Here is a 9,516-nt window from a genome sequence, read left to right as displayed (position 1 = left end):
CTGGGGAAGCCCATAGCCCCTTTCTCCAAAAAAAACGGTTTTAAATGCATAAAATGAAACAAGATTGCCAAGGAAACTATTTTTGTTTAAATAAAAAAATTAAAAGAAATTGTAAAACAAGTTCACACGCTTTAGATTAGAAACCCCTTCTCTAAAACCTTATAATAAAATTTTAAATCCGGTTTGTGGATTTCATTGGGGGGGTCACAGAGGCCTTGGTGAGACATAGATTTTCCTCAGGCAGAAAAGTTCTGGTGCATTTTGCACTAACCAGTGATTACCCCTGGTTTGAATAAATAAAAGTACATTTGGATTAGAAAAACAAACAAACAAACAAACAAGCAAAAAACCTTATGATAGGGGGCAGCTAGGTGGCACAGTGGATAAAGCACTGGCCCTGGATTCAGGAGCAACTGAGTTCAAATCCAGCCTCAGACACTTGACACTTACTAGCTGTGTGACCCTGGGCAAGTCACTTAACCCTCATTGCCCCACCAAAAAAAAAAAAAAACACCTCGTGAAATAGACTGAATTGTCAATCTGCATAAATGAGGGAGGGAGTTTTTTCAGGCTAAATAACAACAACAACTCATATTTAGAATGAATGTTTACTTTCCTCACAGCTTCTTAGGGTAGGTAATACATTGTCATTTCACAGACAAAGAAACTGAGTCAATGAGGTGGAATGATTTTTGTCATGTGGTCAAGCCAACAAGCATTTATTAAGCACCTACTGTTTGTCAGGCACTGTGCTAAGTGTTAAGCATACAAAGAAAGGCAGAGGGCAGTCCCTGTCCTGAAGAAGTTCACTGTCTCATTTGAGAGACAGTATGCAAGCAAGCATGTTCATATAATATGTACACAGAGTTAATTGGAGGTGATCTCAGCAGGAAGGCACTAGCATTGAGGGAGTCTGAGACTTACTTACTTCCCAAAGATGAGATTTAACAGAGCCTTGCAGGATGCCAGGAGGTTCTGGGGAAGAGGAGGGAGCCCAAAGATTAAGATGGGAGTTGGACAGTCAGGAGCAGGACAGCGGCTATTGCATTGCTTGTGGTTTGACCCGTATGACCAGGGCTTTGTCTGCTGGAAGCCACTGTGTCAAAATACAATCCATGTTCTACCCTATACTCGTGTGTGAGCTCTGGAGTCCCGACCCTTCTCTAAACTGTATTGTTTGGCCTCTGTACCTTTGACCACATCATTCCCTCTTCTTCCAGAGTCCTCCAGCTTTTCTCAACCTTTCAGACCCTCCCATCCTTCAAGACCTACCTCCAGTCCCATCTCTTTCAGGAAGCCTTCTCCAATGACCCCACCATGGAAGGATCGCTCCCTGCTCCTGGATCCTCTAACACTTGTTTGTACCACCTGTGAAGCAGTTTTCACACACTCCTGCTTTGTATGGTGGCTTTTTGTGTACATGCCTTACTTTGCCATGCACTCCAGAAGACAGGGAACATCCACCACAGCATCCAGCACGGACCACATGATGCACAATGGGCAATAAGTAAATAAATGCTCATTAACAAACAAATGAATGAAAACAAGTGGGCATCCTGATTTAGCTTGAAGATTTCCAATAAGGAGGAAGCCTCCCAAAGCAGCTCATTGTTGTATTGGATAGTTCTCATTGCTAAGGAGTTTTTATTTAGCCTGAATCCTTTTTGTTTGTTTTTTGTTTTTGTTTTGTTTTTTGGTAAGGCAATTGGGGTTAAGTGACTTGCCCAGGGTCACACAGCTAGTAAGTGTTAAGTGTCTGAGGCCAGATTTGAACTCAGGTCCTCCTGACTCCAGGGCTGGTGCTCTATCCACTGCACCACCTAGCTGGTCCTTAGCCTGAGTCTTGCCTCTCTGTAACCTCCACTCACTGTTCCTGGTTAACTCTGCTCTTAGGGGTCATACAGAGCAAATCTAGTCGTTCTTCCTTAAAACAACTCTGAATACTAGCATCAAATCCTCTCAATGCCAGGATATTTCCCTCCCGCCCCCCCCACCCCCCACCAAATTCCTTAGTCTGCTCCAGGCTAAAGCTCTCCAGTTCCTTCTTGGACTCATCCTGTGGAAGAAACAAAGCATTCAGTAAATGAGTTGGGATTTTTATAACCATTAACAATGATACTTCATATTATCTGAATAACTGCTACACAGGTTTTTAATGACCAGAATCTTGGAAAAGTCATGGTACCTCTCAGTGCCCTTGCAGGGGCGGGGAAGAGGGGGACCTCAATAATAAGACTGGTCACCTGTCTCCATGACCAAGGTACAGTTTCCATTAATGAAATAGATAGTGACAAGATGCTCTGAGATCACTGGAGGGAGAAAACAACTCCATGTCCTACAAGTACGAAGGCTTCTGGGGAAGATTCTAGCTAAAGTTCCTTTAATAAGCACATGGACACTAAATCTAGACTCCCTCTGGTGACCAACTGGGCACAATGTGCCTCATAAGTTTGTATTTAATTGGTTTCCATAGGCCCTGGGTAGCCTGGGGATAAGAGAAAGGCTGTATTATCAAACACGGCTGAGTTTTAGCTCTTGCTAAAAACACTCTTCACATCCTCTTGACTCCCTGCGAGATGATAAATGAGCTCCCATCCGTTTCTTTTATCACAGTCCATAGACAGCTGTCCTTTTGTGCTTCTCTGCTCCCAGGAGCTTTGAATCTGATTGCAGAAGTTTTCAATTCTGCCTGGCACCAGTTCGGAAGAAAGGTTGCTCCCTCACGGGGATGCTTCATTAGACAGACAGTGGGGCGTCATAGAGAGAGTGCCATCCTGTAGCACACTCATTCACCCACAGATCACATTTCTTCCCCTTGTCCCACAGTAGGCTCCTTGTGGGCAGGGGCCCTAGGGTTTTCCATCTTTGTGTCTCCAGTGTCCAATGCACTAGGGACTAACTAAATGTTTATTGAATTGAATGGACTTGAAGTCAAAAGAAATTGTTTTGTTTTGTTTTCTACTTAATTTTTTTCAGGTTAAACATCTTTATATTTTTCTGTTCCAATCGCTTTCCCTCCTTCCCTCTGTCCATTCCCCCCTTCCCGAGGTGGCAAACAATCTGATATGGGTCATACATACATGCAAAACATCATCACATTTGTCATTTAATTAAAGAATGTGAAAAATAGCCTGCTTCAGTCTGTTCCATCAATATCACTTCTTTTTTTCTTTTCTTCTCTTTTTTTGGAGGTGGATAGTATGTCTCATTAATATTCTTTTGGGATTGTCTTGGATTATCGTATTATTGAGAATAGTCAAGTCATTCACAGTTCTTCATTTAACACTATTGCTGTCTCTGTGTACAGTGTTCTCTTGGCTCTGCTCATTTCCCAATCCATCATTTCATACATGTCTTTCCAAGCTTTTTTGAAGTCATCCTGTTTGTCATTTCTTACTGCACGGTAATATTCCATTACCATTATACACCACAGTTTGTTTAGTCATTCCCCAATTGATGGGCATACCTTTAATTTCCAATTCTTAGCCACCACAAAAAGAGCTGCTATAAATATTTTTGTACAAATGTGTCTTTTTTTCTTTTTTGGAGATGAAAAAAAAATTGTTTAGGGGTTGTGAGGGGGACTCACATCTCTGAACCTGACTCGCAGCTGTTACATTAAAAATAGTATCAGTGACTCCATTTTGCTTTTATCCACCATTTTGGGAAGCTAAGTCTTAGCTGTTTGTAAATGACCTGATTTGGGAGAAGCCACAAGATTACTCCCCCTCCCAAAGGTCACCCATCTTAAGGAGTGTCACAAAACTACCCCCTCCTTCTTACCTCAGTGTCTCCCTCTACCAAAAGAAACCAGGTGTCCTGATCCCTATAATCTTGTTTTTCCTTTTTTTACACCCTCCAAACAGTATATTAACTGGGTAGAAACTGAGGCTCTGGGTCCTTGGCTACCAAGAGCCTTGGACCTGATTTGTTTCTGCAACCACATGTATTGCTAAATAAATTGTTTGCCTGGATGAAGCTCACTTTCTTTATTTCACCTTAACCATTATGGTGACCAAAAAGGATTGAGACTTCTAGTGTCTGTCTGCATGTGACAAATGGGTTCCTTCACCAAAGGAACACCATAGGCCACTATTTCTACCAAAGGACTTCTACATCCTCCCAAACCACATCCAGATAGACCTCCTTAGAGGGGAGTGGTCCCCTGATAAGGGTATCATGGAGGCCAGCTCTAGTAAGTTGATGGACACCCCCTTAGGGAAGTTCTTATTGGCCTAAGAATAGGGGAAACTCCCTATTCGGAAGAGGATGGCTAAAGACAGAGTTATCAAATTATGCCAAGATGGCTCTAAGATTTATAAGAATCTTAATGGGTCCCAGATTTGGTCTGAAAAAGGGACTTTCGATTATTGCAAAAGATTTTAGATAATTGTGCACAATGACTTTTCTGTGTCTATGTATCTATCCCGTCATATTGTCTGTGTTTTTTGTCTTGGTAAATAAAACTTTCTCTTGCGGCCTGATCAGCCAAAGGAAAAAGAGTGCAAGAAGTGGAAACTTTTCATAGTCTTCTGAAAGTCTCTGTCTCTCTGTCTCTGTCACTGTCTCTGTCTGTCTCTGTCTCTCTCTCTGTGTCTCTTTCTCTGTCTTTCTCTGTCCTCTCTCTGTGTCTCTGTGTCTCTGTCTCTGTCTCTGTCTCTCTCTGCCTTTCTAACTCTGTTCAAGTAAGGAAATCCAACTAGAGAGGAAAAATTCATCTTTTTTCCCCCAATCTGGAGGAATTTATGGCATTATAAATTAGAGACTAAAATTGTGACTGAAAAGTTAAGCTCTTTACTGTAAATTTCCAAACTATGCTTTGAATGTTTTTATAAATGCTGAATTCTGTTGTTAAACAACAATAACTTTTTGGAACAGTGGATAGAGTGCTAGGCATGAAGTCAGGTGAGTTCAAATCTGGCCTCAGATACTTACTAGCTGTGTAACCTTGGGCAAGTCACTTAACTCTGTTAGTTTCAGTTCCTCATCTATAAAAGGATCTGGAGAAGGAAGTGGCAAACCAATCAAATATCTGTGCCAAGAAAACTCCAAATGGGGTCATAGAGAATCAAACTTGACCAAAACAAGTGGGTAATAACATAAATGCTGAATTATCTTAATGAGATTTGGGATAACACTCTGTAGAATTTGTTGTTGTTGTTGTTGTTGTTTTGGGGTTTTTTTGCAGGGCAATGAGGGTTAAGTGACTTGACCAGGGTCACAAAGCTAGTAAGTGTCAAGTGTCTGAGTCCAGATTTGAACTCAGGTCCTCCTGAATCCAGGGCCAGTGCTTTATCCACTGCACCACCTAGCTGCCCCTAGAATTTGTTTTAAACTTTGCAAAAGTATAGCAGTTAAAATGACATTGTATAAGGAAATTTGTACAGTAGAAATTCAGAGGAATATTAGGCTAGAGTGTGACTAAGAAGATAAGGTAGATTTAAGTAGTGAAGGTAAAGAGGAGTAATCAGTGTTAAATGAAAGGTTAATTTCAAAGTTGGAAGGACCACTGGAAGGATATGAATGGAAGAGAGAAAGACCTGAGTTCAAATCTAGCCTCAGACACTCACTAGTTGTGTATGTGACCTTGGGTAAATCACTTAACCCGTTTGCCTTAATCTCCTAGAGAAGGAAATGACAAACCATTTCAGTATCTTTGCCAAGAAAACCCCATATGGGGTCAAGAAGAGTTTGACATGGGTGAACAACAAATAGTTACATTAAATGTCTTTGTAAAAAAATAATTAAAGATTTAAAAAAAGTAAGTAGCTTTTCCTGGGTTACAACTGAAAAACCTCAGAGATGTGTCCTTTATTCACCCTCTTAAGGTATCTGGGTAGGGCTAGGTTGAGAAAACAAAAGGAATTGATTTGGCCCTTTGGGTGATTTAAAAAAATTATGGGGAGCTGGGAGCGCCACCATAAATGTTTTTGACCATGAGTTAACTGAAAACAGTGAGCCCTGAAGTTGGAGGCTCTGCCAGCTAACGCCCCTTGGGAAAATCCAGATTTTAAATGTTACCATTAGTGATTATAAATCCAGATTTGATTTGGTTGATATTTTGTTCTGAAACTAAATCCTAATGAGGTCTCATTTACAGTGAGATACGTTCTCCTATTAGGATCACTGTGGTAAGTCAGAGTTTAATACAAATCACATTTGCTATTTGGCATTAAAGAAATATGCAGGGAAATGCATGGATAGGTAAACCTGAATTATAATCCAGTCTCAGAAATGTATTAGTTGTGTGATCTTAAGCAAGTTACTTCACCTCTGTTTCCCTCTGTAAAGGGAATAATAATAATAGCATCCCATCCCAGGGTTGTTATGAGGACCACGTGACTGTAGAGTGCTTCAGCACAGTGCCTGGCACATAGCAAGATCAGGAGAAAGGCTAGTGAAGTCTCTGTACCAGTCGGTCTTGAATGCAGTCAGTATCGAGGGCCCAAAGGGTCACATGAGTGGTTTTCTGTCAGTCGTTTCAGAAATGCATTTGACTGGATTGGTGTTACCTGACTGGTCCTAAGGTTTTGTTTCATATTTTAAATACACAACATCGTGCGTGTTACTATTGTGTTTTCTTATATTGTGAAATCTGGGAAATCATTGTATCGGAGATGTTGTTAAGAAAAAGTAACTTCCCTTTTATCTGAATGCTGTTAGATGATGATGTTGCTGCTGTTATTTATGCTTCATTCCAATGAGGACCGATGACATCGTCGAAGTCATGTATTGACCTGCTTGTGACTTGGACTTAATGAGGCAGAACTGTACACAGGTGTCACTCTCTCCTCCAGAGTCATCATGGTCCAGCGGCAAGACAAAGTCAAGAGACCTGGCGATGGCCCAGGATGCAGTGGGTGACCTTGGCCTTCCTAAATTAAGGTCTTTACTAGGTCTCAGTTTGTCTGAGGCAATGCCCATCAATGACATCAGATGGGCAAGAACTGAGACAAAAGATGGCCTAATTTGCCATCACCAAAGTATCATTCTGGGAGGGGAAGACCCTTAAAATGTCTGGCAGATCAGGAAACAATTGCTATTTACACTCATTCTAGGGCATCAGAAAGAATCTAACAATGAGCCACAGAGGCTTGGGTTAGGGTCTGTTATTGGCCATTCTATGAAAGCCTGAGTGATTTGGGTTTAAAGGGTGGTCAAATAACTCCATCCGAAACACAATTGGTTTTTTAAAAGCATGTTTTCTCAGAGCTACATTTCAAGAAATCATAAATGAAAACTGCAGAGATCAAAAAAGTAAATTGTCTTAGCTTTTTGAAAAATAAATACATAATAAAAACCAAATATATAAAGTGTTTTTTTAAATTTAGCCCCCCAATATCTTAGTAGAATCAAACAAAAATTATATACCTATGAGCAGAGTACTCATATGTAAGGATGTGGTGCCCTGAGTGGAGGAAGGGACCACATGTGGTGAAGAAGAAGAAGGAGGAGGAGGTGGAGGAGAACAAGGAAGAGGAAGAGGAGAAGAAGAAAAAAGGAGGAAGAGGAAGAAGAAAGGGAAAGACGAGAAGGAAGAGGAAGAAGAAGAGGAGAAGGAAGAAGAAATAATAGCAATACTGGGTCCCCAGAGGGCAGCCACTACCACTCTAGGGATAATTCTCAGAGACTGTGCTTCTTCTACAGTAGGTCCGAGTATCAAAACCAGTAGTCCCCCTGACAATCTTCCAAGAGTCTCAATTAGTTTTTACCAAAGTTATTTGCTCAGATAACATGGTAGAGATCATTAATACAAAAACGTTCTCCTAAAAACCTGGTTCACTCATTCTCACAAATACACATAGTATCCATAGGAGGAGTAAACTTAATCTTGGACCATACTAGTAGTGAGGCACACGGTAAAGAAGAAATAAGTGTGACAAAGGTTTAACTTACAGCTTGTGCTCTGGAAGTCCACATGACCTCATGAGAGAACCCTTCATTGTTGTTTGTCCTTCTTTCTCTCTCTCTCTCTCTCTCTCTCTCTCTCTCTCTCTCTCTCTCTCTTTTTTTTTTTTTTTTGGTGAGGCAATTGAGGTTAAGTGACTTGCCCAGGGTCACACAGCTAGTAATTGTTAAGTGTCTGAGGCTGGATTTGAATTCAGGTCCTCCTGAATCCAAGGCCAGTGCTCTATCCACTATGCCACCTAGCTGCCCCTGTCCTTCATTTTCAAAGAGGATCAATATGGGGTGATGCCTTGACTTGCTCATGAATTGGATTTAGGTGAGGCAGAGCCAGGTAAAGTCATTAGTCTCACTCTCTCCTCCAGAGTCACTGAAGTTCAGCCAAAAGACGGAAGCCAAGATGCTGTTGGATTATGAATTGAGCTGTTAAAAGGATGTGGTAAAAAGGTTGAAAAACGTTAAATATTTGAAGGATTATATTTTTGCTTTAAAATGGATGATGAGGGGCAGCTAGGTGGCGCAGTGGATAGAGCACCGGCCCTGGAGTCAGGAGTACCTGAGTTCAAATCCGGCCTCAGACACTTAACACTTACTAGCTGTGTGACCCTGGGCAAGTCACTTAACCCCAATTGCCTCACTAAAAAAAAAAAAAAACACACACACACACAAAAAAATAATAAAATGGATGATGATGAGGGGGCAGCTAGATGACGCAGTGGATAGAGCACCAGCCCTGGAGTCAGGAGCACCTGAGTTTAAATCAGGCCTCAGACATATAACACTTACAAGCCGTGTGATCCTGGGCAAGTCACTTAACCCCAATTGCCTCATAAAAAAATAAATAAATAAAAATAAAATGGATGATAATGGTGGTGATAGTAGTGGTGGTGGTAGTGGTGGTGGTAGAAAAGTAACAAAGTCTCCCTTAAGGTATCCTTATCTGCAAGGTTCCTTGGAACTTTCTGCTTAGACAAAGTCATAGGATCTTATTGGCCCTGCTGACATGCTGTGATAAAATTCTGAATTACTGAATTTTGAGAAACTAGGACCTCTCCCAGCCAAAGTGGGGAAATTTACAAGCTTGCTTATATTAAAAAGTGAGTTTCATCTGAAATTATTTAAGCATCACTTAGAAAAATTATGAAATGGTACCTTTTGATAAATAATCTGTATTGGATTATATCTTTAAACCAATTTAGTAACAATAGACTTTAGATTCAAAGATTTCAATCTTGCCTCAAGGGTGAATAGGTAGTCCAGATTGGAGGCTTACTATGGTCAGCATTTTTCTAGGGGTTGCAGTCAACTATCATGTATTCACTGTATATTTGAAACTCCAGTGTACAATTATTCATAAATTATAAATGAAGGATAAATAAGATGCCCTTATATGTGCTGAAACCTAGCCCTAAGGTATGATTAGTGAAATTTCGCTATTTGAGTATAAAATCTCATGGGACTGTAATTTGATATTATTCTAAATTTTGATTTCAGATATGATTGGCTCAAGTATCATTAAACCAAGAGTCCACCATTCAAGTGGAATGCCACATGCTGCCCAAAGGGAATGCAGTCTGAGAACTGCTATAGGTGAATGTGTGTCTGGGAAAA

Source organism: Dromiciops gliroides, chromosome 2 (assembly GCF_019393635.1).
Source record: "Dromiciops gliroides isolate mDroGli1 chromosome 2, mDroGli1.pri, whole genome shotgun sequence".
NCBI lineage: Eukaryota > Metazoa > Chordata > Mammalia > Microbiotheria > Microbiotheriidae > Dromiciops > Dromiciops gliroides.
This window is presented reverse-complemented; position numbering follows the sequence as displayed.